Source organism: Chiloscyllium plagiosum, unplaced genomic scaffold (genome assembly GCF_037043375.1).
Source record: "Chiloscyllium plagiosum isolate Xiang-an unplaced genomic scaffold, Cpla_swu_hap1 HiC_scaffold_5, whole genome shotgun sequence".
Classification (NCBI taxonomy): domain Eukaryota; kingdom Metazoa; phylum Chordata; class Chondrichthyes; order Orectolobiformes; family Hemiscylliidae; genus Chiloscyllium; species Chiloscyllium plagiosum.
Window position 1 is genome coordinate 98,964,172 of NW_028270143.1, and position 25,886 is coordinate 98,990,057.

Consider the following 25,886-nt stretch of genomic DNA (forward strand, 5'->3'; position numbering starts at 1 on the left):
AGACATTGTTTACCTTCCATGATTTTTTCACTTTTCAGATTTTTAAAAAAATTTTAAACCTGTACTTTATTCATATCATATCTTCATATACATAGTGCCCAAAGCAGTTTGGTTCTGTAAAGTAGCATTTGAAGAAACAAACAAACATCGGAGTTTGAGCCTACTTACTTTATGCTAACTTTCGTTAGCCCAGCATTGCAGAGACCTGCAAGACAGAGTCACACCCTTTTCTCCAAGGCTGTCTGTTTCACTATGTCCAGAAGTAAGGGTAAAGACAATGCAAAAGCCAGAACCACACTATGGTAAATAACAATCTTTACGATCCTTGCTTTACCCACTCATGCGAGAGAATTACGAGCTTAAATCTATTTCAGCCAATTTCTACAAACACTTGTGGTGAAGTCTGATTTTAGACTAATTAGTGAGGGGGAGGGTTCAATTGAAGCTAAGTATGGTCATGATTTTGGAGATCGGTCATCTCAGTTCCAGAACATCTCTGCAGGAGTTGCTCAGGGTAGCTTTCCTCGGACGAACTATCTTCGGCTGCTTCATCAATGACCTTCCCTCCATCATAAGGTCAGAAGTGGGGATGTCCACTTATGATTGTACAATGTGTAACACCACTCAACTCCTCAGATAGAGAAGTGGTCCAAGTCCAAATGCAACAAGATCTTGACAATATCTCAGTTTGGGCTAACAAGTGGCAAGGACAGTATTACAGTGGCAGAAAGGACTTTTGTGGAGTTGTCTGTTGAGGTAGTTTGGGCTGAAGTTAGAAACAGGAAAGGAGAGGTCACCCAGTTGGGGGTTTTCTATAGGCCTCAGAATTATTCCAGAGATATAGAGGAAAGTGTAGCAAACATAATTCTGGATAGGAGTGTCATTAACAGGGTAGTTATGGGGTCTTTAACTTTCCAAATATTGACTGGGAATACTATATTCAAGTACTTTAGATGGGTCATTTTTTGTCCAATGCGTGCAGGAGGGTTTTCTGACACAGTAATGCAGACAGGCCAACAAGGGATGAGGCCCCATTAGATTTAGTACTGGGTAATGAACCCGGCCAGGTGTTAGATTTAGAGGTAGGTGAGCACTTTGGTGACAGTGACCACAATTCGGATATGTTTACTTTAGCGATGGAAAGGGATAGGTATATACCGCAGGACAAGATTTATAGCTCAGGGCTAGGCAATTACGATGCGATTAGGCAAGATTTAGGTTGCATAGGATGGGGAAGGAAACTGCAGGGGATGGGCACAATTGAAATGTGGAGCTTAAACAAAGAATGGCTTTGTGCATGGGAAATCATGTCTCACAAACTTGATTGAGTTTTTTGAAGAAGTAACAAAGAGGATTGATGAGAGCAGAGCAGTAGATGTGATCTATATGGACTTCAGTAAGGCGTTTGACAAGATTCCCCATGGGAGACTGATTAGCAAGGTTAGATCTCACGGACTACAGTGAGAACTAGCCATCTGGATACAGAACTGATTCAAAGGTAGAAGACAGAGGGTGGTGGTGGAGGGTTGTTTTTCAGACTGGAGGCCTGTGACCAGTGGAGTGCCACAAGGATCGGTGCTGGGCCCTCTATTTTTTGTCATTTACATAAATGATTTGGATGCTAGCATAAGAGATACAGTTAGTAAGTTTGCAGATGACACCAAAATTGGAGGTGTAGTGGACAACAAAGAGGGTTACCTCAGATTACAACAGGATCTTGACCAGATGGGCCAATGGGCTGAGAAGTGGCAGATGGAGTTTAATTCGGATAAATGCGAGGTGCTGCATTTTGGGAAAGCAAATCTTAGCAGGACTTATGCACTTAATGGTAAGATCGTAGGGAGTGTTGATGAACAAAGAGACCTTGGAGCGCAGGTTCATAGCTCCTTGAAAGTGGAGTCGCAGGTAGATAGGATAGTGAAGAAGGCGTTTGGTATGTTTTCCTTTATTGGTCAGAGTATTGAGTACAGGAGTTGGGAGGTCATGTTGCGGCTGTACAGGACATTGGTTAGGCCATTGTTTGAAAATGCGTACAATTCTGGTCTCCTTCCTATCTGAAAGATGTTGTGAAACTTGAAAGGGTTCAGAAAAGATTTACAAGGATGTTGCCAGGGTTGGAGGATTTGAGCTATAGGGAGAGGCTGAACAGGCTGGGGCTGTTTTCCTTGGAGTGTCGGAGGCCGAGGGGTGACCTTATAGAGCAGGGGTGAGTAATTAATTCTTCCAAGGGGCCACATGGGAAACCTGAGTTGTTTTGGAGGGCCGAACCAACAATAAGTTGAACATAATTCTGCTCAGTATTAATTTTCTCCCATTGTAAAAAGTACTAAATTACATAATTTTGCAGTGAAAAGAGTAAGGATATTCTGTTACAATCAAGATATGAAATTGTGGAGTAGGTCAAATATAGAAGAAATAAACAGTAAAAACAATAATTTCAGTATTTCATTTTATTTTTAACATGTTAATCTCACAAACCAATAATGAAAAGTTGTTTCATTATTGTTCAGTACTACAAACAACAGACAACTCTATACAAAAAGCAATAAGTGCTTTTGATGTTTTTCAGTTCATTTTACTTGTTTAGTGAGAAAAAGCCAGTCTGTTTTGGGCTTGAACAAGTACACTGAAATCTGGGTGAATATCTGAGGTGGATATGCGAAGGACAGCTGAGAGGTGATCATCAGTAATAGAGGATCTGTATTTGGATTTGTTGAACTTCATCACTGAGAATGTCTGTTCGCATATATAGGTAGATCCAAAGAGGACTAGAATCTCCTGAGTATGCCGCCTCATGCATAGAAAGTTCTCCTCTTTGAGGGAAGAGTAAAAACCAAGCAGTGAGACTGACCTAAAGTACTCTGCCAGAAGTGTGTCAGACTGCAGGTCAATGAGTTCAAGCTGAACATCACTAGGTGCATTCTCCACATTGCATGTAAAAGGGGAAAAGATCATGTGCATTTCATTCTCAACCATTTTAAAGTTTTGAAATTGCCTTGAAAATTCACCATGCAGTGCTTCTAAGATGAGTACCTGTGGAGGTGATCAGCTGAAGGTGCAGCTTCCTTCAGTGTTAGCAAGTGGGTGAGAATGTTGTCCTCCATTTGGCTTGAGAGAAGCTGCAACTTTCTCATAAAAGCCTTAACCAAGTTGTACATTTCATGCACAAAAAGGCCCTTGCACTGCATTATCACATTTAGTTCATTCATAAGTGCAGTCACATCAACAGCAAATCCAAGGTCTGCAATCCAGTCTGCATCTGAAAGCTGTGGAATGCCATTCCCTTTCTTCACACAGAAATCTTGAATCTCTTCTCTCAGGTCCCATACACTTTTCAGCATTTTGCCCAGGCTGAGCCACCTGACAGCTGTGTGGCCTCCAGACCAAAGGGGTAGCTATGGGCACACGTATGGGCCCCAGCTATGCCTGTCTCTTTTTTGGCTACGTAGAACAGTTGATCTTCCGTAATTACACCGGCACCACTCCCCACCTCTTCCTCCGCTACATTGATGACTGCATTGGTGCCACCTCGTGCTCCCGCGAGGAGGTTGAGCAATTCATCAACTTCAACACATTCCACTCTGACCTTAAATTTACCTGGACCATCTCTGACACCTCCCTCCCCTTCCTGGACCTCTCCATCTCCATTAGTGACGACCGACTCGACACTGACATTTTTTACAAACCCACCGACTCCCACAGCTACCTGGATTACATCGCTTCCCACCGTATCTCTTGCAAAAATGCCATTCCGTATTCCGAATTCCTCCGCCTCCGCCGTATCTGCTCCCAGGAGGACCAGTTCCACCACAGAACACATCAGATGGCCTCCTTCTTTAGAGACCGCAATTTCCCTTCCCACGTGGTTAAAGATGCCCTCCAACACATCTCGTCCACATCCCGCACCTCCGCCCTCAGACCCCACCCCTCCAACCGTAACAAGGACAGAACGCCCCTGGTGCTCACCTTCCACCCTACCAACCTCCGCATAAACCAAATCATCCGCCGACATTTCCGCCACCTCCAAAAAGACCCCACCACCAGGGATATATTTCCCTCCCCACCCCTTTCCGCCTTCCGCAAAGACCGTTCCCTCCGTGACTACCTGGTCAGGTCCACGCCCCCCTACGACCCACCCTCCCATCCTGGCACTTTCCCCTGCCACCGCAGGAACTGTAAAACCTGTGCCCACACCTCCTCCCTCACCTCTATCCAAGGCCCTAAAGGAGCCTTCCACATCCATCAAAGTTTTACCTGCACATCCACTAATATCATTTATTGTATCCGTTGCTCCTGATGCGGTCACCTCTACATTGGGGAGACTGGGCGCCTCCTAGCAGATCGCTTTAGGGACATCTCCGAGACACCCGCACCAATCAACCAAACCGCACCGTGGCCCAACATTACAACTCCCCCTCCCACTCTGCTGAGGACATGGAGGTCCTGGGCCTCCTTCACCGCCGCTCCCTCACCACCAGACGCCTGGAGGAAGAACGCCTCATCTTCCGCCTCGGAACACTTCAACCCCAGGGCATCAATGTGGACTTCAACAGCTTCCTCATTTCCCCTTCCCCCACCTCATCCTAGTTTCAAACTTCCAGCTCCGCACTGTCCCCATGACTTGTCCGGACTTGTCCAACCTGCCTAGCTCCTTTTCCACCTATCCACTCCACCCTCTCCTCCCTGACCTATCACCTTCATCTCCTCCCCCACTCACCTATTGTACTCTATGCTACTTTCTCCCCACCCCCACCCTCCTCTAACTTATCTCTCCACGCTTCAGGCTCTCTGCCTTTATTCCTGATGAAGGGCTTTTGCCCGAAACGTCGATTTTGCTGCTCGTCGGATGCTGCCTGAATTGCTGTGCTCTTCCAGCACCACTGATCCAGAATCTGGTTTCCAGCATCTGCAGTCATTGTTTTTACCTGCTCTGTGCTCTAGCTGAAGCTCCAGATTTCTCGCGATGTCCCCAATCCTTCTCGTTAGAGTGCATCGGGAGAGGGGCACGTTCTGAAATGCCTCCTTTTTTCTGCATATTAGTTCTGCAGAGTCCAACAAGCACTCCTTAATAAACTCTCCATCAGAAAATGGTTTACTGTTTCTGGTGATTTTGTGGGATATGACATAACTTAACTTGGCATGAGCTGACATTTTGAGGGCGAGCCAGCAAGCGTCACTTTTAGCTGTTCACGCATGCACGTACACGCACATGTGCGTCCATACGTAAATAAAAAAAGCATCCTTTTCAAAACAAAAGCAACACAGTTGTATTACGTGCATTGTGTAAATACTTTTTCATTTATGTTCAAATTCAAGATTGACATCATGCGGGCCAGACAGGAACGACAAAGGGCCGGATATGGCCCGCGGGCCATAAAATGCCCAGGTCTGTTATAGAGGTTTACAAAATTATGAGGGGCATGGATAGGGTAAATAGACAAAGTCTTTTCCCTGGGGTGGGGGAGTCCAGAACTAGAGGGCATAGGTTTAGGGTGAGAGGGGAAAGATATAAAAGAGACCTAAGGGGCAACTTTTTCACACAGAGGGTGGTACATGTATGGAATGAGCTGCCAGAGGAAGTGGTGGAGGCTGGTACAATTGCAACGTTTAAGAAGCATTTGAATGGGTATATGAATAGGAAGGGTTTGGAGGGATATGGGCCGGGTGCTGGTAGATGGGACTCTGTTGGGTTGGGATATCTGGTCAGTGGGTCGGGTACGTTTTGGCACCGATCATTTGGCCCGCTGTTTTGGCTCTAAACTGTTTTGGCGCTCATTACTTTAGTGCTGAGCGGTTTTGGCGCCAATTCAGAATAAAAAAAAGTCTTGTTTGGTTAAAGAAGAGAGGATGACTAACGACCCGATGTAATTTTCTCAACTAGCAAGAGTTGATAATCAAAGCTCGTAGATTCAAATCGTAGATTTTTCTCCAATTTAGAACTTCAACTTTTAGGTCTGGTCTATCCTTTCCCGTCACTATTGTAAAACTATTTTAGTGTTGAGGAGCAGAGAGATTTTGGTGTCCATGTACATGGATCCCGGAAAGTTGCTAACGAGGTTGATCAGGTTGTTAAGAAGGCATCCAGTGTGTTAGCTTTTATTGATAGACAGATTGAGTTTCAGAATCATGAGGTCATGCTGCAGCTGTATGAAACTTTGATGCGACTGCATTTGGAGTATTGCGTACAGTTCTGGTCACTGCATTAGAGGAAGGATGCAGAAACTTTGGAAAGGATTCAGAGGAGAATTGCAAGGATGTTGCCTGGTATGAAGGGAAGGTTATATGAGGAAAGGCTGAGGGACTTGAGGCTGTTTTCATTAGATGAAGAAGATTGAGAGATGACTTAATTGAGACATAGAACATAGAAAAGTACAGCACAGAACAGGCCCTTTGGCCCACAATGTTGTGCCGAGGCTTACTCCTAATGTAAAATATAATAACTTAACTTACGCAGCCCTCAACTCACTGCTCTCCATGTTCCTGTCCAGCAATCGCTTAAATGTCCCTAATGACACTTATATGTCCCTAGAGACATATAAGATAATCAGAGGGTTAGACAGGGTAGACAGTGAGAACCTTTTTCCGAGTAAGAAGGGATATAGCTTTAAATAGAGAGGTGATAGATATAGGACAGACCGTCAGAGGTAGTTTCTTTGCTCAGAGAGTGATAGGGGTGTGGAACAATAGTAGACTCGCCAACTTTTAAGGGCATTTAAATGTTGGTTGGATAAACATATGGATGAAAATGGTATACCGTAGGATGGATAGGCTTCAGATTGGTTCCACGGGTCAGTGCGACATCGAGGGCCGAAGAACCTGTACTGTGCTGTTATGTTCTATATTCTATTCACCCCTTGCAAATGGCAGGCCATGATCATCACCAAAAAAAGACAATCTAACCACTGCCCCTTGACATTCCATGGTGTTACCATCACTGAATCCCTCCATTATCAAAATCCTGGGGAGGCTATCATTTACCAGAAACTCAGTTGGACTCACCACATAAACGCAGTGGCTACAAGACCCGGTTAGAGGCTAGGAATATAGCGGGTGAGTAACACACCTCCTGATTTCCCAAAGCCTGTCCACCATTGACAAAGCACAACTCAAGGAGTGTGTTGGAATACTCCTGACTTGCCTGTATGAGTGCAGCCTCAAAAACACTCAAGAGGCTTGATGCAATTCAGGCCAAAGCAGTCCGCTTGATTGGCGCTGCATCCATCAGCGTCCACTCCCTCCATCACCGATGCTCAGTTGCAGCAGTGTGTATGGCACAGTGCCTCAGGCTGCCAGGGACCCGGGTTCGATTCCAACTTCTGATGATTGTCTGTGTGTAGTTTGCACATTCTCCCTGTGTGAGCCATGATCTTGTCGAATGGCGTGGCAGGCTTGAGGGGCCACGCCATTCGACAAGATCATGGCTCCTATTTCTTGTGTTCTGACAATTTTGTTATAGCGATGTGATAAAGATGCCTGCTGTTAAATAGATTTTCCCTATGGCCTTCAACTCCAAATAGTTTTGCGTACAAAGTTGTTGAGAGAATGAGCTGATGATGTCACAGCTCAAATTCCAAATTTGAGGGAATGGAGGCTGAGAAGGGGAATGGTGTTTGTGAATACATTTCACATCATTAAAGGGTCTGCTTGTAATGACAGGACTTACCTTTCATTGGAGGCATTCATGAATAAATGCAACAAATTTCGAAAAATATCCTATGAGGGCCAAAGACAAGATACAATCCTTAATGAAGTTAATGAGAAGCAGTGCAAATCAGGCCACAAGATTTGGATAGTTGATTTTAATTAGCCAGCAATATTAACATCCCATGGATTTTTGAAAAAATAGATGGAGCACCTGTTCCTTGCAAGAGTGACATATGTGTTTGTTCAGTTGACTAAGAGTTAACAGGTGGAAAAAGTGTGATGTTCCCAGCTAATTGATTTCGGGAGGTGCTATTTTATATTTTCAATAATAGCACAGCTTCAAGAACTTAGAGTGAATTGCTTGTAAGGAGACTGTTTAGTTGAGTTCACTGGTTGTCTTGTTTGCAATGCAGAGTAATACCAGCAGCATGAGTTCAGTTTCTGCACTAGTTGAGGTTACCATGAAGGACTCTCCTTCTGAACTCTCCCCTCAACTGAAGTGTTGTGTTCTCAGGTTAAACCACTACTAATTGCCTCTCTGTAATGATAGATCAGCCCTATGGTCCATAGAATTAGAATTAGAATCCGTATAGTGTGGAAACAGGCCTTTCGGCCCAACAAGTCCACACCAACCCTCCCATAGGACTATGGTGACTTTTACAGATGATTAACAGGTGAATAAACAGTGGATCGGTGTTTGTAAAGCAGATATGCGGAAACTGGAGTAAAATTGTAATACATTTGTAATTGTATTGTAATTTTGTTTGACAAATCAGGCTTTGATAAAAATTAGTGCAGAGAAAAACCTTTAATAAAGGTTAAATGGAATAGATTTTATTAATATAAATAATACATGGCACTCAAGTGTCATTAAAAACTAAAAGTGTTTCTTTCTGTCTAATCATCTGAGTGAAATAAATTGTCGAAGCTTTTGAGTTGGTAGGAGATTGAGTATTGTGGTAACAAATGCTATTCTATTTGCTAGAAAGCATTTGGCTAAAGATGCTTAATGATCTTGGTGTATGTGCATCTTGGACCCATTAGAAATTAATGAAAAGGTTCACATTTAGGAGGCTTTTTAAAAGTCAATTTGTTATTGACAAGGTATCAAGAGATGCAGAGTTCATTTCTCGTACTCTCATAGTTTCAGATTGGCTGAATTTGCCCGACCCTCCCTATGTGTGTATCTTTAGGCCCTTCTAGTTTGTATAGCTCAGTGCTTTTTCATGCAATGCTATCCTAAGTGTAATTCTACTGAATTCTTAATGATTTTATGACAAGTACAGTAAAAGAACTGTTTGGCAACTCCCAATGATTACTGTTGCTATTCTTTGCTTTACAGGAAGGCTAGCCTCATCCAAAGTGTCTAGAAAGCTTCTGAGTTTTTTTTTAGAAAGTTTAGGATAAAGTAGTGTGGTTACAGATTTATTAATGTTTTGATGCTTGAGAGTTGTAGAAGAAATATTGGTTACCTGTCGTTTGGTTTTTGAAACATACTTATGCTGATTTCATAACTTTATCCTTGTAATTGCTACATTTAACAAAATGTACCAGAAATTCGCTCGCTGCAGACATTTAGAAAGTTGAGTTTAATGATAACCTTATGGACATCTTGTGGTTCAGTCTAAATTGAAACTTTATTGCTGGAACAGCACAGCAGGTCAGGCAGCATCCAGGGAACAGGAGATTCGACATTTCGGGCACAGGCCCTTCTTCAGGAATTCCTGAAGAAGGGCCTGTGCCCGAAACGTCGAATCTCCTGTTCCCTGGATGCTGCCTGACCTGCTGTGCTGTTCCAGCAATAAAGTTTCAACTTTGATCTCCAGCATCTGCAGACCTCACTTTCTCCTCCTGGTTCAGTCTAAAGTAAACTTGAATTCTTTGAGTAAAGCTCAACAGGTACAGTCCTTGGAGTAAACCCACATTGAATTTTTATTACTTAGCTCAATAAAAATGGTTTTAAAAGGAACTGGATGAAATTGGAATATTAACAATGTGAACATGATGAGAGAGTTCATCTGGCCTTTGCTTGATAATTTTCTGCATTCTGGGCCTACGATCTATAAGCTGAAATGTTTTTCAACTGAAAGGGGTTTAATGCAATATTATTCAGTGGGAACAGGTATTTTGTTGACAATTTACATCAATATTCTTCTGCCGGATGGATTCTAAAGCATTAGAGCAACCAACAACAGATGGACAGAAACTTGCATGTGCCGATACTTGACCATCATACTCATTTCCATGACAAAATAAGGTTAATGGTTGGTGTGAAACAAAAACAAGAATTGCTGGGAAAGCTCAGCACACCAGGCAGCATCTGTGAAGAGAAATCAAGGTTAACGTTTCGAGTTGGGTGATCTTTCCTCAGAACTTGTGAGGAAGGGTCACCAGAGCTGAAGCGTTAACCTTGATTTCTCTTCATGGATGCAGCCAGACGTACTGAGCTTTTCCAGCAACTTCTGTTTTTGCTTCTGATTTACAGCATCCGCAGTTCTTTTGGTTTTTAATGGTAGGTGTCTTTTCCTTAGGATGAGGATTTTTAAGACTAGGGGACACATTTTCTTTCACAGAGAGGGAAGTTTGCCTGTGGAATGAACTTCCTGAGGAAGTGGTGGATGTGGGTACAATTACAATGTTTAAAAGACACTCTGATAAGTACATGAATAGGAAAGGTTTGTAGGAATATGGGCAGGAACAAGCAGGTGGGACAAGTTTCGTTTGGGATGGACTGGTTGGATCGAAGTGTCTGTTTCCGTGCTGTATGACTCTATTAATCTGCTACGTGGTGCACCAAAACAGATTTTTGACGTGTGTGAGTGAGCTGAACCTGCCAAAAGGCCATATTAGCTGCATTTATATTTACCCATCTGAGGAATCACTGACAGAGAAGTGAACTATTAGCAGTTGCTGAACTGTGAACCAACATGGACAAAGCTGGAGAGGTGGTTTTTCATTTTTGTCCCAAGTTCTTCTCTGTGGTTGTCCCTTTTGACCTCATTTGTGAATTTAGAAAAAGGCTTCAACTCCACCATACACAAGAGTACAAGACTTTTTTAAAGCCATTACAGTTTGTGCTTGTTTTGCAGCTGCAACATTCACTTGGTTTGGGTCTGCCAAGCTCTTTCATGAAGCTCTTGTCCATTTGTTCTAATTTATCCTTGCGTGGTTAAATGTCAGATGTTGTTTGATACTCCTCCTGCAAAATGCTTGGGGATGTTTCACAACATTAATGGCACCATATAAATATAAATTATATTCCAACACTGGAGTAGCATGAGATATTGAGCAATCTTTTTCCAACATTCTCACTCACCTAATGCCTTTTATAGTTACATCTGATGTAGTACGATAATGTACTTAAAAGTTACTGTTTTATAAGGACTGCATTACTATCAGATGGATAAGAAGAAATGCAGCCTATCTTAATAATAAGAAAAAATTAAAAGAACAAGCTTATTATTTTGCTTAAGGGAGCTCAACAGTAACTCATTTGTGATGCAAAGATATGCAAACGATGGGAGATTATTGTTCGTAGTCATAGAATTTGAAAGTTCTCTAACATATTAGCAATAGAGTTCTGGGATGTACAGTTCATTAAATAGATGGTGAGTTTCTAAAAATGGCTGAGAAGGTTATGTTTGTATGAATAACAAATTTACTCTCCTGAATCAAATAAAAAAATGCAAACAATTATCTGTAAAGGCTTACAAAAGGCATATTACCTGTAGAGCATTTGAGTAGTGAATGTATCTAATTGTCCATGTGCTAAACGTACCAATTTTAATTAAACACATAGACAAGTGTTATGTATTTCTTAAAATTCAGCACAGGACATGGGTGTCACTTGTTAGGTCAGCAATAATGTCTCTCCCTATTGCTCGGGAGAGAATGATACTTGAACTGCTGTAGACATTGGGGGATAGGAGACCGACAGTGCTGTTATTAAGAAGCAAGGTCCATGATATTTGCTCCAGTGATGGTGAAGGAATGGTGATGTAGTTTCAAATCAGGATGGTGTGTGGCTTGGATGGGAGCTTGTAGGTTCTGGTGTTGCCATGTATCTGGTGCCCTATTAGGTGGTGGACATTGATAGTTTGAAAGGTGCTGTCCAAGGTGTCTTAGTGAGTTACTCGAGTAAAATAGATGGTGTACACTGTTGCCACTGTGCATCAGTGGCGAAGGAAGTGAATGTTGAAGATGGTGGATGGAGTCCCAATCAATTACATGGACAGTGACGAGCTTCTTGAGTACTGTTAGATCTGACTCCTCCAATAAGTGGAAAATATTCATCACACTCCTGACTTGTACCTTGTAGATGGTGGACAGGCTTTGGGGAGTCAGGAGGTGAGTTATCTGCTGTAGACTTCCTGGCCTCTGACATGCTCTTGTAGTCACAGTATTTATGTGGCAAGTCAAATTGTGTTTCTGGTCAATGATGACCACAGGATGTTGATAGTGGGGGATTCAGCAGTAGTAATGCCAGCGAATGTCAAAACGTGATGCTTAGATTCTCTCTTATTGAAGATGATCTTATGTGGTGCAAGTCTTACTAACCAGTTATCAGTCCAAGCCTAGGTGTTGTCCAGGTTTTGTTGGACATGGACATGGAATACTTCATTATCTGAGGAGGGAAGAATGTTGCTGAGCATTGTGCAATTATTAGAGAACATTCACATTTATGACATCATGATGGTTGGGACCTGGGATGCACCTCTGTTGAACTGCTGCAGAGATATCCCAGAGCTGAGATGATTGACTTCCAACAGCCATGGAATTAGGCAGTGTTCCAGCATGGAAGAAGTCCACATGGCACATCATGCCTGCATACCTCTTCAAAAGAGCATCAATACCTCCAGCCAATCTCCTTTGTCCCTGTACCCTTACACATTATTTCTATCGTGATAATCATCTTGCATGCCTCGATTTAACCTGACTCCACCACCAGACAGTGCATTCCGTACCATAACTGCTAGCTGAGTGAATAAGTTTGTTTTTTCCTCACCTCACATTTGTTTCTTTTGTTAACCACCTTCTTGTTCCTTCGTACAATGTTAAAAATCACACAACGCCAGGTTATAGTCCAACAGGAGATTCTCCATAACCACCTGATGAAGGAGCAGCGCTCCAAAAGCTATTGCTTCCATATAAACCAGTTGGACTATTACCTTGTGTGATTTTTAACTTTGTACTGGGTGTGGATCAGGTGCTAAGTACTCTATACACAATCTGCAACATCCTGGCCTGCCCCCACCCTACCATTACCATCGAGTTAGAATCTATCTTGGTTTAATGGAAATAGCTGGAGGACAGACCAGGTGTAACAGCAGACATATGTAAAAGTGAGGTGTCAACCAGGTGAAGCTTCCAAATAGGACTATTTGTGTGCCAAACAACATAAGCAACAAGTGATAGACAGAGCTAAACTATTTCACAATCAGATACAGGTTCTGCAGTCCTGCTACATCTAGTCATTAATGTTGGTGAAGAATTGAACAACTCACTGGAGGAGGAGGCTCTTAAACATCCCCATCCTCAATAATAGGGGGCCCAGCACATCAGTGCAAAAGATGAGGCTGAAGCATTTGTAGCAGTCCTCATCCAGCAGTGTCAAATGCCAAACCATCTCGGTCTCTTCCAGAGTTGTACAGTATCACAGATACTAGACCTTAGCCAATTTAATTCACTTCATGGAAAATCAATAAACAGTTGGATGCATTGGATACCGCAAAGGTTATGAGCCCTGACACCATCTTGCAATAGCACTGAAGAGTTGTGTTTCTGAACTTGCCGCTCCCCTCGAGTACAGTAACAACATTGGCATCTACCTGATGAACAGCTTATGCTCAAAGTATCAATTCTCCTGCTCCTCAGATGCTGCCTGACCTGCTGCGCTTTTCTAGCACCACACTTTTTGACTCTGATCTCCAGCATCTACAGTCCTCACCTTCTCCAAATCCAACCCAGCCCATTACAGCCCCATCAGTCTACTGTCAATCATCAGTAAAGCGATGGAGGATGTTCTCAACTGTGCTGTCATGCTCAGTGCTCAGCAATAACCTGTTCATTGACAGATTGGCTTCCGCCAGGGCCACTCAGCCCTTCACGTCATAGCATCCTTGGTGCAAACATGGACAGAAGAGCTGAATTCTGGAGGTGAGCTAAGAGTGACATCAAGGCTGCTTTTGACCAAGTTTGGCATCAAAGAGCCTTAGCAAAACTGGAGGCAATGGGAATCAGGGGAATCCGCTGGTATATCTGACACCAAGAAGGATTGTTGTGATTGTTGGAGGTCAGTCAACCAGCTCCAGGGCATCTCTGCACGTATTCCTCAGGGTAGTACCCAATGCCCAATATCTTCAGTTTGCTTCATTAATTACCATCCCTCCACCATTAGGTCCGAAGTAGAGATATTCACTGATTGCACAGTGTTCAGCACTAGTCATGAACCCTCAGATATTGAAGCAGTCCTTGTTCAGATCCAGTAAGATCTTGACTTAGGCTGACAAGTAGTGAAAAACATTTATTCCACGCAAGTGCCAGGCAATGACTATTTCCAATAAGAGACAATCTAACCACCAACCTTGAACATTCAATCACATCACCATAATTGAATCTCCCACAGTCAACATCCTGGGGGTTACCATTGACCAGAAACTGAACTGGACCACTCATTTAAGTACTGTGGCTGCACGACCAGGTCAGAGGAATCTTGCACAGAGTAACTTACTTCCTGACTATCCACTGACTGCAAGGCATGAGTCAGGAGTGTGGTGAAATACTCCCCACTTGGCTGGATGTGTGCAGCTCCAACAACACTAAAGAAGCTTGACACTAACCAGGACAAAGCAGTCCATTTGATTGGCACCATGAACCACACCCTCCATCACTGACGCTAAATTGCAGGAATGTGCATCATCTACAAGATGCAATGCAGCGATTCTCCTTTGCACCTTCCAAATCTAAACTGTCAGTATTTAGAAGAAACAAGATACATAGGAAAACTAGCACCAGCAAATTCCAGATTTGGAAGTACTGTATGTCACTGTTACAGGGTCAGAATCCTGGAACTCCTCGCTAACAGCATCGTGGGTGTGCGTAACATTGAATGAACAAGAAGATAACTCACTCCACCACTTGCTCAATGGCAGCAGGAGATGGGAATAAATGCTGGCTCATCCTGTGATGGCCACATCCTGTGAGTGAATGTATAAATAAAGAAATCCTTCCTATGAAGTGGCACTCAAAACTGTACACAGTACTTCAGTTGAACTTTAACTCTTTGCTCTTGTTCTCTATGCCTCTATTACTAAAGCTGAAAATACTGTATCAATTTTATGAATTGCTGTTTCAATGAGTTCTGCCTCGTCTTTGATGATCCCTGCACATATACGCCCAATTCTCTCTGCTCCTGCACTTCCCTTTCAAATTGTATCCCTTATTTTATATGGTCTTGGAATATTCTTCCGACCAAAATGTTTTACCTCGCTTCTGTACATTGAACCCTATCTGCCACCTATCCCCCCACTTCAATGTGTCTTTAGGAGTTCTATACTGTGATCCTCGACAGTTTATAATTCTTCTGCTTTGTGTTAGCTGCAAAGTTTTAAACTTTGGAATTGACCTGGCACACGAGATCATTAATATCTAACAGGAAAAGCAAGAGTCCTAGTACCAACCCCAAATCTTTCTTTAGCCTGAAAAATATCCATTAACCCCATTGCTGTCTTTTCAATCACACAGCTGATTTTGTATCCACTTGCTACTGTCCCCTTTATTCCTTGACCTAGAATTTTTCATAATGATTTACTTTGCGGTGAGGTATGACTCCCACTATTGAAAGATTTTCCTCTCCAGTTCATCGATGCCATACTTGGTTAAATACTGCCTTGATGTCTTCCCTCACCTCACTTCTGGAGCTCAGCTGGTTTGTCCATGTTTGGGTAAATACTGTAATGAGGCCAGGAGCTGAGCAGTCTTGGTGGAATCCAAAGAGATTGATATCATTGTTGTATTTGCTAGCTACTATCTATTTTTGATGTCTGATTTATCTCAAAGCAATGCAGAGATAACGTTAGTTCTGTATCTATAACAAGTTTATTTACATTACTTTATAGCATCTCACAGCTTGCAAGATTTTGAACATGCACAGTTTGAACCAGAGTTGAGAAATTTCTCCATCGTCTTCACTCTCTAGCTCCACCATAATCAAGAACAGTGACATCGATCATTACTTAATCTAATCTTACACAGATCAGTTAAACCATTAAACAATAAGTACTGTGGCTGCACGACCAGGTCAGAGGAATCTTGCATAGAGTAACTTACTTCCTGACTATCCACTGACTGCAAGGCATGAGTCAGGAGTGTGGTGAAATACTCCCCACTTGGCTGGATGTGTGCAGCTCCAACAACACTCCAGAAGCTTGACACTAACCAGGACAAAGCAGTCCATTTGATTGGCACCATGAACCACACCCTCCATCACTGACGCTAAATTGCAGCAATGCGTATCATCTCCCCCTCTAACTAAAGACATTATTTTCAATTCAGTCACCTTAGATAATAAGCATATGTAGATCAAGACATTTTTTCAGAGAAAACAGACAAGTGCTGAAATGATCTTTGAGTTATAAACGTCTCTTAAGATTAGATTCCGTACAGAGTGGAAACAGGCCCTTCGCCACAACCAGTCCACACCGACCCACCAAAGAGTATCCCACCCAGACCCATTTCCCTCTGACTAATGCACCTAACACTATGGACAATTTAGCATGGCCAATTCACCTGGCCTGCACATCTTTGGACTGTGGGAGGAAACCTGAGCACCCAGAGGAAACCCATGCAGACACGGGGAGAATGTGCAAACTCCACACAGACAGACGCCCGAGGCTGGAATCAAACCTGGGACCCTGGTGCTGTGAGGCAGCCGTGCTAACCACTGAGCTACCATTTCTTTGACCGACAATTAGATCTATGAATCTGATGCTGTGCTTTTGTGTGATCGAATTGATGAGGTAGATGATCAGCATCAAAGAAAAAGTATTGTTACAGGCGGTGATGATTATCACTAGAGTATTAATCCAGAGACCCTGATAATGTTAGGGCGACCCAGGTTTGAATCCCGCCACAGTAGAATTTAAATTGAATAAATATCTGGAATTAGAAACCATTATCGATTGTTGGACAAACCCATTTAGTTCACTAATGTTCTTTCAGAAAGGAAACTGCCATCCTTGCCTAGTCTGGCCTACAGCACTCCAGACCCACAGAAATATGGTTGACTCTTAACTGCCATTTGGACCATAAGAGATGGATAATAAATGCGAGCCTGCCCAGTGACACCCACATGTTACGAAGGAATTGAAGAAATGAAATATATTCTCATAATCGCTGTCCATGTATGTTCATCTTGAAGCCTCTTCTGACGAAAGTCTGGTTTTGTTCTTAACATGGGTAAGGGGTTTTCTTGTGTCTGTTCTGGTACAAAATTCTTGCTGAAACCTTTTCAACAGTAGGGAGGCATGTACTCATTGAGATGCAGACAATATTCCATCACTGGTCTTCTGTTCATTTGTACGATTTGGCCAGCATTTATTGCTCATCTCTAATTGCCCAGAGGGTACTTAAGAGTCAACCGTATTGCTGTGGGCCTGGAGTCACATGTAGTCAGACCAGGCAAGGTTGGCAGGTTCCCCTCCCTAAAAGACATTAGTGAATCACATGGGATTTTATAAGCATTAACAGTGGTTACAAGGTTGCTGTTAGCCTAGTTTTTTATTCCAGAATTTTTTTATTTGAATTCAGATTCCACCATTTGCCATGGTGAGATTCAAACCCACGTCCCCCGAATACTGGATAATTAATCCAGCGACGTTGCCACTGCATGACTGAGTCTCTCCATATCAAGTCTGTCCATCTCTGTAGTGAGAAAGATCTTGAACCCTGAAATCCATCACTCCCATAATGAGAGAATCTCGCAGGCACAAAATAAATGCTCTTGAACTGGTGACGTTAAACTTTCCTCAGCCGTCCTTGTAGTCAATTTTCTTGTATGGTAATAGGGTAGTGGAATTGATCTGGGTGGGATACCCTTTGGAGGGTTTAGATTAGATTAGATTAGATTGATTACAGTGTGGAAACAGGCCCTTCGGCCCAACAAGTCCACACCGACCCGCCGAAGTGTAACCCACCCAGACCCATTCGCCTACACTTACTCCTTCACCTAACACTACAGGCAATTTAGCATGGCCAATTCACCTAACCTGCACATTTTTGGATTGTGGGAGGAAACCGGAGCACCCGGAGAAAACCCACGCAGACACGGGGAGAATGTGCAAACTCCACACAGAGAGTCGCCTGAGGTGGGAATTGAACCCGGGTCTCAGGCGCTGTGAGGCAGCAGTGCTAACCACTGTGCCACTGTGCCACTGTGCCGCCCACATTTGGTGTGGACTTGTTGGGATGAAGGGCCTGTTTCCACACTGTAGGGATTCGATGTATATAAAAAATATTTGTTTGCTGTATATCCATAAAGTCTGATCTATCGTGGAGTAATTCAGAGAAATTATTAATTCTAAATCTACAAAAGGTTTAGCGGCATTAAAGCACCTTAGAACTTACAGGATTTGTCTGCATATATGATCTCAGAAAAAGCCTGGGTCTGTCTTCCTTGTCTGCATTTGTTGTCAATGTAAGGGTGAGGGTGCATTCACTGACGTGGTATCATCGGGGCGGGGCAATCACTGCACATTAAAAAAAATTCTGAATTCTGTTCTTGACCATGAACAAAATACAAATCAACATAACGAGCTTTGTGTTACATCAAATTGTTTCCAAAATGTGGTTTAAAAACAAGTCAAGTTTATTACAGATGAATTGTATATTTCTACACAAAGAGCATCAGCTATCTTTGATAGCGAGGGTCAATAACATGTTTGTATGATGCTGACTATAAGGCAACAAACCAGTAAGACATGATCTCAGAACTTTAGCCAACGTATTGTTTTTAGCAAGGGAGATATGTTGAAAATCTACGAGATCTTTTCTAGCTGGAGTATGTGAATGTGGAATTTCTTCCACTGAAGATCATGAACATTTTGAAATAAAGCAATCAATAAGGCAGTATAGAGTGGAAGTGGAGCAATGAAAGGGGCATTAATGTCCTGTCCCAGACACACAGCGATGGCACCAATGTCTGTCTAGAGACTTCCCTATTTTCTTAGCTCTCCAGCTGTACCGACAGACTTTAGCAATACAGCTAAACAGATCAGAGAAACAACTACCATAATCAAACATCATACGATCAAACCATGAACGCTACAGGTATTCTACGAACTTTATAGCCTCACTTTCTGCTTTTGACTGTTCTGTTTTGACTAGATTGTTTTAAATGTCCATGATAGAAGCTTCTTAGATATCACCTTTTTGCTCCATCATCAGTGTCTGCCTCCAAAGGAGCTTTCTTTTCCTTTTAAGTCAGAACATCACTGCTGCCCACATTCACCATCTAGTGGTCAAGTTGAGAATTGCGACTGGGACGACCACTTGGAACGGAGAAGGGTACAAGAACACAATTGTAGCTCCATGAGATGGATTTGAAAAGCTCAGATTGGAGCAGGGAGGAAAAAGATATGCAGTTATACAGCTCTTTCAGCTAATTCAGGAACTTTGAAGATAAATTTTAGTGTTGATAACATGTGGACCTAGAAAAAGCACAGCAGGTCTGTGGGTGGTGGTGGGTGGTATGGCGATAGGTAGATACAGGTAGGAGGTGAATGCGATTGGTCAATGGTCATATCTCAGCCGAAAGCGAACATATTAGTGCAGCATTCAATTCGGTATCCACAATGCAGTAAGTAGAGGTGTATTGTTTTACCTCTGTCCCAGTTGCAAACAAACTTTTTATTTTAATCATTCATGGAAACTTGTCATCACTAACTAGACCAATGCTTATTGGCCATCCCTAATTGCTCTGGGGACAGTTATGGATCAGCCACATTGCTGTGAGTCTGAGTCACATGACCAGACTAGTTAAGGATGGCAGATTTCCTTCCCCAGAGGATATGTGTAAAACCTATCTGGAACACTACAGTTGACAGTGGTTCCATGGTCAACAGCTTTTTATTCCAGATGCATTTTGGAAAGGCAAATCAGGGCAGGACTTATACACTTACTGGTAAGGACCTGCGAAGTGTTGCTGAACAAAGAGACCTTGGAGTGCAGGTTCATAGCTCCTTGAAAGTCGAGTCACAGGTAGATAGAATAGTGAAGAACGCATTTGGTATGCTAGCCTTTATTGTTCAGAGCATTGTTGGGAGGTCATGTTGTGGCTGTACAGGACATTAATTATGCCCCTTTTGGAACACTGCATGCAGTTCTGTTCTCCATCCTATAGGACGGATGTTGTAAGGTTCAGAAAAGATTTACAAGGATGTTGCCAGGGTTCAAGGTTTTGAACGATGGGGAAATGCTGAATAGATTAGATTAGATTCCCTACAGTGTGGAAACAGGCCCTTCGGCCCAACAAGTCCACACCGACCCTCCAAAGAGTAACCCATCCAAACCCATTTCCCTCTAACTAATACACACTAACAACTAATAGCACTATGGGCAATTTAGCATGATCAATTCACCTGACTTGCACATCTTTGGACTGTGGGAGGAAACTGGAGCACCTGGAGGAATCCCACGCAGACACTGGGAGAATGTGCAAACTCCACACACAGTCACCCGAGGCTGGAATCTAATCTGGGACCCTGGCGCTGTGAGGCAGCAGTGCTAACCACTGAGCTACCATATAGGCTGGGGATGTTTTCCCTGGAGCATTGGAGGCTGAGGGGTGATCTAACAGAGGTTTACAAAATCATGAGGGGCATGGAGAGGATACATTGACAAGGTCTTTTCCCTGGGTCGGGGAGTCCAAAACCTGAGGGCATCGTTTTAAAGTGAGAGGGGAAAGACAAAATGGACCTAAGGAGCAACCTTTTCATGCAGACGGTGGTGCATGTATGGAATGAACTGCCAGAGGAAGTGGAGGAGGCTGGAAATGAATAGGAAGCATTTAGAGGAATATAGGCCAAATGCTGGCAAATGGGAATAGATTTAATTCGGATATCTGGTTGGCTTGGACGAGCTGGAGATTCTGTTTCTGTGCTGCACATCTTTGTGACTCTATGTTTTAAAATCGAATTCAGATTTTGCTGTGTTCTATGGAGGAATTTGAACATGTGTCCCAGAATATTAGCCTGTGATTCTGGATCGTTAGTCCAGTGACCTTACCACAAAATCATCATCACCCCTTCCACTGATTAAATTTGTGGAAGACCGTGAAGATTAGATTAGATTCCCTACAGTGTGGAAACAGACCCTTTGGTCCAACAAGTCCCATTGACCCTCCGAAGAGTAACCCACCCAGAACCATTTCCCTCTGACTAATGCACCTAACACTGGGCAATTTAGCATGGCCAGTTCACCTGGCCTGCACGTCTTTGGACTGTGGGAGGAAACTGGAACACCCAGAGGAAACCTATGCCAACGCCGACACAGGGAGTATGTGCAAACTCCACACAGACAGCCGCCAGAGGCTGGAATCGAACCTGGATTCCTGGCGCTGTGAGATAGCATTGCTAACCACTGAGCCATCATGCCACCCCACCACTGAGCCACTGTGCTGTGAAGTTGATGCTCACTTGCTTTCTTGCTGAGTGTATAGATTTGAAAGCCCAAGTGAGTAAAAATATTAAAGCAGCATAGTTTACTTTGACTAGAACTCAACCTCATTGAAAACACTCTTAAGCTGTAAAACAACATCCTCAGACAAGTCTGTTGCTTTTAGAAAATACATTCTTGATTCCTACATCAACTTCCTGAAAATGTTATTTTAACAGGATGTAATAATATTGCATATTCGGCCATCCATTAGTTTGAATTAAATGAGCAGGATGTTTAAATTTTGAAGGAATGTGATTTATGATAATTCACTGGATCGTCTGCAATAAATTGCTCTCTTATCTGAATGTTGTGTTGTATTTTCCGGTGCTGTTACTATGTCCTTTCCTGATGCTGTCTGTTTGTATGTTGTTTTATGACTATTTATGTGTGAGGTATTCTTCAATGTTTCTTTTTTTTTATGGTTCTCCATGTTCCTATGAAATTTACTAAAGTTGGTCGGTGCATAGTATTTGTTGTATTACACGAAGATGTTATAGAACATAGAACATAGAACATAGAACAATACAGCACAGAACAGGCCCTTCGGCCCACGATGTTGTGCCGAACTTCTAACCTAGATTAAGTACCCATCCATGTACCTATCCAAATGCCGCTTAAAGGTCGCCAATGATTCCGGCTCTACCACTCCCACGGGCAGCGCATTCCATGCCCCCACCACTCTCTGGGTAAAGAACCCACCCCTGACATCTCCCCTATACCTTCCACCCTTCACCTTAAATTTATGTCCCCTTGTAACACTCTGTTGTACCCGGGGAAAAAGTTTCTGACTGTCTACTCTATCTATTCCTCTGATCATCTTATAAACCTCTATCAAGTCACCCCTCATCCTTCGCCGTTCCAACGAGAAAAGGCCGAGAACTCTCAACCTATCCTTGTACGACTTCCTCTCCATTCCAGGCAACATCCTGGTAAATCTTCTCTGCACCCTCTCCAAAGCTTCCACATCTTTCCTAAAGTGAGGCGACCAGAACTGCACACAGTACTCCAACTGTGGCCTAACCAAAGTCCTGTACAGCTGCAACATCACTTCACGACTCTTGAATTCAATCCCTCTGCTAATGAACGATAATACTCCATAGGCCTTCTTGCAAACTCTATCCACCTGAGTGGCAACCTTCAAAGATCTATGTACATAGACCCCAAGATCCCTCTGTTCCTCCACCTGACTAAGAACCCTACCATTAACCCTGTATTCCGCATTCTTATTTGTTCTTCCAAAATGGACAACCTCACACTTGGCAGGGTTGAACCCCATCTGCCACTCCTCAGCCCAGCTCTGCATCATATCTAAGTCCCTCTGCAGCCGACAACAGCCCTCCTCACTGTCCACAACTCCACCTATCTTCGTATCATCTGCAAATTTACTGACCCACCCTTCGACTCCCTCATCTAAGTCATTAATAAAAATTACAAACAGCAGAGGACCCAGAACTGATCCCTGCGGAACTCCACTTGTAACTGGGCTCCAGGCTGAATATTTACCATCTACCACCACTCTCTGCCTTCGACCGGTTAGCCAGTTTTCTATCCAATTGGCCAAATTTCCCTCTATCCCATGCCTCCTGACTTTCCGCATAAGCCTACCATGGGGAACCTTATCAAATGCCTTACTAAAATCCATGTACACTACATCCACTGCTCTTCCCTCATCCACATGCTTGGTCACCTCCTCGAAGAATTCAATAAGACTTGTAAGGCAAGACCTACCCTTCACAAATCCGTGCTGGCTGTCCCTAATCAAGCAGTGTCTTTCCAGATACTCATAAATCCTATCCCTCAGTACCCTTTCCATTACTTTGCCTACCACAGAAGTAAGACTAACAGGCCTGTAATTCCCGGGGTTATCCCTATTCCCTTTTTTGAACAGGGGCACAACATTCGCTACTCTCCAGTCCCCTGGTACCACCCCCGTTGCCAGTGAAGACGAGAAGATCATTGCCAACGGTACTGCAATTTCCTCTCTTGCTTCCCACATAATCCTAGGATATATCCCGTCAGGCCCGGGGGACTTGTCTATCCTCAAGTTGTTCAAAATGTCCAACACATCTTCCTTCCTAACAGGTATCTCTTCTAGCTTACCAGTCCATTTCACACTCTCCTCTTCTACAATACGGTCCCTCTCGTTCGTAAATACTGAAGAGAAGTACTTGTTCAAGACCTCTCCTATCTCTTCCGACTCAATACACAGTCTCCCACTACTGTCCTTGATCGGACCTACCCTCGTTCTCGTCATTCTCAGGTTTCTCACATACGCATAAAATGCCTTGGGGTTATCCTTGATCCTATCCGCCAACGATTTTTCATGCCCTCTCTTAGCTCTCCTAATCCCTTTCTTCAGGTCCCTTCTGGCTATCCTGTATCCCTCCACTGCTCTGTCTGAATCCTGTTTCCTCAACCTTATGTAAGCCTCCTTCTTCCTCTTTACCAGACATTCAACCTCTCTCGTCAACCAAGGCTCCCTCACACGACCATTTCTTTCCTGCCTGATAGGTACATACATATCATGGACACGTCGTATCTGCTCTTTGAAAAAGTTCCACATTTCCACCACATCCTTCCCTGACAGCCTATGCTCCCAACGTATGCTCCTCAAATCCTGCCTTACAGCATCGTAATTTCCCTTCCCCCAATTATAAAATCTACCTTGTTGTGCGCACCTATCTCTCTCCATAACCAAGGTGAAAGTCACAGAATTGTGGTCACCATCACCAAAATGTTCACCCACTAACAAGCCCACCACTTGTCCCGGTTCATTACCGAGTACCAAATCCAATATGGCCTCCCCTCTGGTTGGACAATCTACATACTGCGTTAGAAAAGCTTCCTGGACACACTGCACAAACACCGCCCCATCCAATCTACTTGATCTAAAGAGCTTCCAATCAATATTTGGGAAGTTGAAGTCGCCCATGACTACGACCCTGTGGCTTCTGCACCTTTCCAAAATCTGTTTCCCAATCTGTTTCTCCACATCTCTGCTGCTATTGGGGGGCCTATAGTAAACACCCAACAAGGTGACTGCACCTTTCCTATTTCTGACTTCAGCCCATACTACCTCCAGAGGCAGATCCCCCTCAAACTTCCTTTCTGCAGGAAAGGAAGAAAAAAAATCTACTGGGTGTGGAACCAGGCAGGATAGTTTGTTTTTATTTCAAAAATATATTTTACTCATAAGAAATATCTTTTTATATATATATATATATATATATATATATATATGTAGTCACAAATCCAGTTTGGTTCTGTACAGTAGCATATCAAGGAAACCAGTGATGAAAAAGTAGCAGTCTTTTCTTCCCATGTTCTTTAATGGGGTTCTGTAAGACACATGGTCACTGTCAAAGAGTCTTTACATGCAGTATTATTGTGGATATTCTGTTGTTATTGATTTTGTCAATTATATCGATAGAATTCTTTGCTGAAATGAATGCTGTTTTGTAAGTCTATCTAAAACTCAGTGACATTTCCTGCTGAAGGATGCCGTAACTATTTCTGTACTGGATGGGTGCAATTAAGTGGTACATCAGTGTACTCAAATAATGAAGACACTGGAAGGTTAACTGATTTCCAGTAGCGACAGAACAGATTTGGATGAGCTTTTGAGTATTCCTTTCTCTGGTAAAATGAGCTTCACATACTCACAGAACTTGTCTGCAATTTAGTTAATTGTATTGACTTTTAGAAATGAACTACTAACCTTTTTGGTAAAACCCTGTAAACATCATACATATGTATTGATGTGTAAATGACATTGAGTTGAGTCAATGCTGTGCAATAGGAATGTTAATTATGCATGGTTTTTAGTATGTACTGTTCAAAAATAATTTCACAATGATGAGAAATTTCTGTGATTGTGTTAACTTCTGTGTCATCATAACTGGCTGAGGAAGGTACCATGGTACAACTACTACAATAAACAGTGAATGGAAAGTGAAGATGAACAGCAGCAACAATGAATCCTTTATATCTTGTTGTCCTAGGCTTTTTAAGTAAAACTGAATGATGGGTGTAAGAAGTTTTCATACAATGGAGTAACTGTGACTTGCCAAAGCAAATTTTGTGATGATGTTTGTTCAAGGTTTTTATAGAGACTGACAAAGCATTACTTAAAGTACCATTTAACATGTTTTGGACTTAAATGTATTGGTTCTAACATACCGATGTAGCCAAAGACAACATTAGCCTAATTTGACAATTAACTAGTTGGTTCCTTCAACTTTGTTTCAAAGATAAAAACCATAATTCACACCATGTCCTCCCTTATCTCCTCTTCTAACTCTCTCAAATGATACAGCCAATGGCTACAGTGCCTATGACCTCCAATCCTCTGACCTTCCATAAAACCTCCTTATTTGACCAAAACATTGGTCATCCCACCTAATTTCCTTTACCTTGGTTTGATATTAATTTTCTTAGAATATCTCCTGCTAAATGCAGTAAAGTCAGAAAGTGCTGGAGAAACGTCTGTCAGTATGTGTGGAGGGAGAAACCGTTAACGTTTCCAACCC

General features: G+C 42.8%; 1 protein-coding gene across 4 annotated transcripts in view; it reads left to right on the plus strand.

Moving 5' to 3' along the window:
- The window catches only part of LOC122550088 (cyclin-Y), a 238,936-nt gene that overhangs the window by 172,979 nt on the left and 40,071 nt on the right, over positions 1-25,886 (plus strand). The window lies entirely within an intron of this gene.